The following is a 7,693-nucleotide window of genomic DNA, read 5'->3' on the forward strand; positions in this document are numbered from 1 at the left end:
AGGACAATTCCTTCCTCGGCCATGAAATGGCACTTCTCCTAATTTAGCACTAAGTTCATTTCTTCACACCTTGTCAATACTCTATCCAAAATTTCCAAGCAATCATTAAAGGAATCCCCAACCACCGAGAAGTCATCCATGAAAACTTCAAGGTAGTCCTCTACCATGTCTGTGAATATCGCCATCATACACCTTTGAAAAATCGTCGGTGCATTAGATAAACCAAATGGCATCTGCTTGAAGGCAAAAGTACCATAGGGATATGTAAAAGTTATTTTCTCTTGATCCTCTGGAGTAATAAGGGTTTGGTTGTAGCCTGAATATCCATCTAAAAAGAAATATAAAGCACGACTGGCCAACCTATCAAGCATCTGGTCAAGGAAGGGAAGTGGAAAATGATCCTTACTTGTGACTTTGTTTAGCTTGCAATAGTCCATACACACCCTCCACCCGGTCACCATTCTTATGGGAATCAACTTATTCTTGTAATTGGTGACCACCGTCATGCCTTCCTTCTTTGGGACACATTGTACCGGAGAAGTCCACGAATTATCGGAAATGGGGTATACAACCTCGGCATCCAACCACTTGATAATCTCCTTTTTGACCACGCCTTGCATAGCCTCATTTAGTCTCATTTGATGTTCAATATATGGTTTGGCATTTTCCTCCAAGTTAATCTTGTGCATGGAAAATGCGGGGCTTATTCCCCAAATATCTGTCAAAGTCTACCCAATAGCCTTCTTCCTCTTGTCTAGCACCGCCAATGTAGAGTTAACCTCCACATTAGTCAAACAGGAGGAAAGAATAACCGATAAAGTAGAAAAAAGGACAAGAAATTCATACCGAAGATGTGGAGGCAATGGCTTCAACTCCAAGGTAGGAGGCTCTTCAATTGAAGGCTTTGTAGGAGGAGTTTTCCTATTTTCAAGATCCAAGGAAAGTTTTCGGGGTGCATAGTTATACGACCCTATCCCATGCAAAGAGTTCACACATTCCATGAAGCCAATAATAGTAACCCAACAAAGAGTCGCGATCGAATCCACAGGGAGTTTATATGGGAGTTAGAAGTAAATATTCTAGTCGTGAGTTTGAACTATCTTAATTTACACTTCCACAAATTGGTTTTGTTTCTAGTTCTATTTTTTAAAAATTAAGATAATTATTTTTGTTGTTTTTCAAGTTTGTAAAACGCTTAGGGCTATGACCATCACCTAGGTGTATTATAGCTATCAACTCTCAATTACACACTCAATACCTCTTGGTCAAAGAGTGATTTTGCCCAATTTGGCTTTTTCAAGTCCAAATAGGTATTGCACAAAACGGTTGATAAAAGCTCAAGTCGGGTTATTACTATCTCTAGGTTGAACCCTTTAAGTGGGTTAATCAATCTCTCGATTGACCCAATTTCTTGTTAGCCAAGTTTTCCTAGACTAAGTCTCTCTTTCTCAAGTAGAGACTAAGTCAAATAGGCATGAATTAATGTTTGCAACCATTAATTTCATAAATTAAAGCATGAACAAGGCTAAATAATAAAAACTCAATCATAAACAAGCACTAAATTAGATACACATAAGGTTTACACACTAAGGTTGGGTCACAACCCTAGTAAAAATCTAGCTACTCATGCTTGAAATTGAATAAATAGAAGAAATACTAATTAAACTCATATTATAAAGTCAAAATGATAAAATCTATGTTAAAATATCCCAAAATATAGAAAACTACTAAACGAAGCAAAGAAGAACGGCTACAGGACTTACTGATGTCAAAAAGTTGACCTAATTTTGTAAAACTCATCTATTTATACAAGGCTGGGAATTTCAGACAAAAATGCCCTTCGGGAGGTTCTGCGGTCGCACAATTCCATGTGCGATCCGCAGAAGTCTTCATCTTGCAGGAGCTGCGATTCTGCGGCCGCATAATTCTCCACTGCGGCCGCAAGGCATTGTTTCTACGGTCCACAGATTTATCATTGCGGCCGCAACCTGGTCTTCTGCGATCCGCATCTTTACTTCTGCGGCTGCAAGGCACTTCTTCTGTGGCTGCACAATTCTTGTGCGGTCCACAATCTTGAGGGACTTGGACTTTGTAAATTTTCACACCCTCCGATGTTCATCTCTAGTGCTTTATTTGCGGCCGCACAATACCTATACGGTCTCCAATTTGCTAGGAAACTTGTTGGGGTTTTCTTCATTGTTTGCGGCCGTAGATGGAATTTTGCGGTCCGCACTTTGCAAGCTCTTGTGCCTTTTATTGCCTTGTGTTTTGACTAGGGGTGAGCATAAAATCCGAAAAATCGAATTCCGAACCGAACCGAATTAATTTGGTATTTCAGTATCAGTTTTTTCGATATTTTGGTATTTTCGGTATTTCGGTACGGTATTCAGTATTGAGTTTTTGATATTTTGGTATACCGAAATACAAAAATACCGAAATATTTTAAGTCCAAACCCATCTCTATTTCTATTTCCAGCCCAATAAGCCTAAGCCCAAGACCCCAAGCCCCCTAATTCCCTGTGTAAACTTGAATTCTGTTGCTCGTTAGATGCTTGCATGCTGCTCGTTAGAAATTTAAAATGATTTCTTTTTAATGAATTTTGTTGTTGGCCTGCTGTTGCAAACTTGCAATTGCAATTGTACTGGTTGCTCATGCTTCCTTATCAAACTTTTTGGCCTTCTTGCTTAGATAAAGTGTATTTCCTAAGGCTTACTTCACATGTTATCATTATGGACAAAAAATTTTAAGTTATGGATGATGAGAATTGAAAAAGAAACTTTATTTACATAAAATAAAATGCAGTAATGCCTTACATGGGAGAAAGTGCCGCTTAATATTCTTCTTCAATTGTTTGGTTCCACATATTTCACACACAATACTCATATGTGAAATGCTTTATACAACCTGCTATCTTAGCACAGCGTGTCCACTGTCCACTCTCCATTTACATCATCTATTTACGTTTGTAAAATATTTTCCTTTAAAAACACGATTCTGTTAATGTATCAAATCGAAACCGTACCGAACCAAAATAAGAAATACCGAACCGTAACGAACTACTTTGGTTTGGTATTTGGTATACATAATTGATAAACCGAATACTAAAATACCGAACTAAAGTTCTTAAATACCGAATCGAAGTACCGAATGCCCACCCCTAGTTTTGATTACTCCTTGTTGAGTTGGATTTCATCTTGGGAGTCCAACTTCCAACATTTCCTGCAATTGTTTGAATATTTCATCAGTTTCGGGAACACAATTAAACACTTTTAGACTAAAACAAAAACTAAAAGGCGCTAATAAATGTCACGGCTCAAAATCCAACTAATCATGATGGCACCTAGCCCAACCCGCTAGGTAAGCCAGTTAACCACTAACCACTAACCAATTCCAATACCAATTAATAAAGCAATTAAGTAAAGAAATTATCTGAATCTTATACGTTCCCCAAGAACTGGTAGTACAAATCAATGAGCTTCTAAGATTAGAGTTTACAAAGCTGAAATGAAGTAAGTACATATCTGTTTGAAAAATACATTAACAGAGTCTTATAGATCTAAAGCTACCATGTACAAGTGGCAACTACAACCGGGACGAAGGTACATCTTCAACCGCATGGATTGGATAGAGTCCCCTGATCTCGACATTCAAGCACGAATCCCTTGAGCGCTTCGGCGGCGGATAGCAGCATGGGCAAAGCACTCTGCTGCGGCGAGCAGCCGGTTCTTATTGCATTCACCAAGATAGTCTTGCTCGCTCCTGAACTCTGCGGCGAGTTCAGCCACCACCTCCGGGTTTGAGCTCTGCTCGAGCGTAGTCAGCCAGCTTCGTGACTTTGCCCGGCTCCCGTCGATCACAGTAATGTCAGCAGTCATTATCTGCACGCAAGGTGAAGAAGTGTAGTATGAGTACAACCGACCCCATGTACTAAATAAGTAACAAACCTAACCGTAGGTTGAAACTAGTGATGAGCTAACAAAAAGGTCGGGTCCAACACCAATATTCCACAACAGTTCATAACAGCATAGTACAAGTAACAAACGAGTATCTCAGAAATAAAAGACTCAATTCGTACACAGTTCCAGAAAAATAGGCATTTTTTTTCAAGTATCTCAGTGAAAACCCAAATCTTTTGCCGAAAAAGACAAAATACGAGTAAGTTTGGAAACTATGATTTTTCCCAAAAATCTTTTCAATAATGATTAATATATCTCATTTTCTTTCCAAATAACCAGTGTAAAACAAATGCATCAGTATGTCCATATGTCAACATGTGTGAGAAGTCATAAATGACGTGATACTATACAATATGAGGAAAAATGCATCTCTATGCATGTATGTCAAGTGTGCATGCCAAATGCGATGCAAATCAGTGATAAAGATCATATGCATACTCTCACAGTATCAATTCACTCAGTCCTCCCGGTCACTCAGCATTCGGCACTCGCACTCAGTAGGTACCTGTGCTCACTAGGGGTGTGCAGACTCTGGAGGGACTTCTACAACCCAAGCGCTATAATCCGCACGGACAACTCACGTGCTGCATGGACAACTCATATGCCATAATATCAATATCTGGAATCGCACTGACAACTCACATGCTACAGTAAGCCAATCTGACCCGCTGCGGCATGCAGCCTGATCCCATAATCATCCTCACAACCAGGCCCTCGGCCTCATTCAGTCATCAATCTCTCCAGTCTCTCGGGCTCACAATGTCATGATACTAGCCCGAAAATAATGATATGATGCATCAATAAATAACAACAGAGACTGAGATATGATATGCATGTGAATGCGTATGACTGAGTATGTAATGCAATGAAAGCAGATTACTCAACAACAGAAATGACCTCAATGGGTCCCAAAAGGATAAGCATGTAGCCTAGACATGGTTTTCTAACATAATCACAGCTCGATAACTCTAGTACGTAGAGATTTTATGATTTCAGACAAGTTCAAGTAACTACGCAGTACCACAGAAATAATGGAATTCACAGTTCATACGGTGCACGCCCACACGCCCATCACCTAGCATATGCGTCAGTTCAAAATAAAACACATAACACGTATATTCAGGGTTCATACCCTCAGCTCCAAGATTATAAGAGTTACTTAACTCGAACTAGCCAATACCAATGTCGATCAAGCCAAGCGATGCTCCAAAGATGCCATCACGCTCATTCTGACCTCCGAATGGCTCGAAACTAACAAAAAATGACTCAAGTACATCAAACAATGCTAAAGGAACCAATCCCGATCGAAGAAGATCAAATCTTAAATCCAAAACCCAAAACCGGCCAAAAGCCCAACCCGGGCCCGCACCTCAGAACCCGACAAAATTTATAAAATCCAATAACCCATTCAATTACGAGTCCAACCACACTAGTTTCACTCAAATCCGACTCCAATTCGATGTTCAAAACTCAAAAATTCATATTATGAAACTTTAGGCCAAAACCCTCAATTTCCTCTTTAAAATTCACGATCCAATTACCAAAAACGAAGATAGATTCATGATATAAAATCAAAAATGAGTAGAGAACACTTATCCCATTTCACATGGTGGAAATTGCCTCAAGAATCGCCTCAATCCGAGCTACATAGCTCCAAAAATGCAAAAATGGACGAAACCTTAGAAATAGGGTACTTTATACTTCTGCCCATGCATCCTCTGCTGCCACAAAAGACTCTACGCGTTTGCGATACACCCCACGTGAACGCGATGACCACTGCTGCTAAGGCTTCTCGAACGCGACTTACTTCCGCAATCGCATAGAAGAATGCTCGAACTGCCAGCTGCCAACCTCATCACTACGCGAATGCGATCCTCCATACGCGAACGCGAAGAAGACTTGCCCCAAGTCTACGCGAATGCGGGACATCCTTCGCGATCGCGAAGAACGATTTGCTGCTGCCATCGGAATACACTATGTGTTCACGACAATTGTCACGCGAACGCGATGAAGGACTGAGACAACAGAAACCAGTAAAACACAACAGTGAAAACATAAAGGAAAATGATCTGAAATCGATCTGAAACACGCCCGAACCCCTCGGGACCCCATCCTAACATACCAACAAGTCTCATAACACAACACGAAGCTACTCGAGGCCTCAAAACACACATAACAACATCGAAATGACGAATCACTCTTCAACTCAAAATCAATGAACTTTGAAACTTCAAACTTTCACAACTGATGCCGAAACCTATTAAATCACGTCTGATTGACCTCAAATTTTGCACACAAGTCACATTCGACATTACGGACCTGCTCCAACTTTCGAAATTAGAATCCGACCCCGATATCAAAAAGTCCACTCCCGGTCAAACTTTTCAAAATTTCAACTTTCGCCATTTCGAGCCAAATTCAACCACGGACCTCTAAATCACAATCCGGACGCGCTCCTAAGTCCAAAATCACCCAACGGTGTTAACGGAACCATCAAAATTCCAATCCGAGGTCAAATGCTAAAAAATCAAACTTGGTCAACTCTTTCAAATTTAAAGCTCCCTAGTTGAGAATCATTCTTCCAAATCAGTCTCGAATAACCTGAAAATCAAAACCGACGATTCACACAAATAAAAATACATCATACGGAGCTACTCAAGCCCGTAAACTACCGAGCGAAGTGCAAATGCTCAAAACGACCGATTGGGTCGTTACCTTTTTTCCCACTTAAACATACGTTCGTACTCGAACGTGTCCAGAGTTGTTCTCAAAGCCATCAAACCGCCGTATAACCTTACCATGCACATACCCGGGGGTGATACCACGTCACCCTATCCCATACAGGTCCGATAACACAACATAACTGAAATTTCACAATTCAACCTGGCCCACAAGCCTTAGAATCCCATTTCCAACATCCAAAATTTCTCATAAGATCAGAATCTCGCATCTACCTACTGTATAAGTCTGAACAAGTTGTACCAAAAGCCGTAACCATAACTCAAATACTCAAAACACAAATACCACATAGCTCAAATGCTCGAAGCAATGATTTCTAATCACAATAGCTGCTCAAATCACCCCAATATTGGTAATAACCTCATATCAAACAAAGCCTCGTTCTAAACCTGCGTACACTGCCAATGATGAAAGAAACATGCATAACTCATAACCATTCATCAGATCAACAAGTCATGGTACTCCATCTCCTTCGACAAGAACTATAGCAATTTTCTAAGCCGACTTTCGATATTATCCTTCTAAAAATACCACAATCAAATCTGATAGCACCCATCCTAGATCCCCCGACTTTATCTTATCAAATACTAGCTACTCTACTGACATGCCACACGAATACTATCTAAAGCCACAAACCGTGCAATCAGTGCTCCAATAAGCAACATTCTAAGTGTACTCAATCACGAACATGACTCAAACAAGAGAACCGTCCCGCGAGCTCGACAGGTGCCACCCCAACACAGTGCTAAGAACCCATCACACCGTAGAACCATAACACACGAATCTAACATAAAGGATCATATCTTATCATAACTCTGCCTCCATGCGCGACCCCATCCAAACACTAATACATATGAAATACCTCAGCCACCATGCTCAAAATCAATAACCATGCGCAATCCGACATCAAGTACTCAAAGTGCATTACCATAACCATGTAGAAGCAAATGACACAATGCCACATAAACTCGAAAGAATATAACCAATGCGCAACCAC

Source organism: Nicotiana tomentosiformis, chromosome 8, assembly GCF_000390325.3.
Source record: "Nicotiana tomentosiformis chromosome 8, ASM39032v3, whole genome shotgun sequence".
Lineage (NCBI taxonomy): Eukaryota > Viridiplantae > Streptophyta > Magnoliopsida > Solanales > Solanaceae > Nicotiana > Nicotiana tomentosiformis.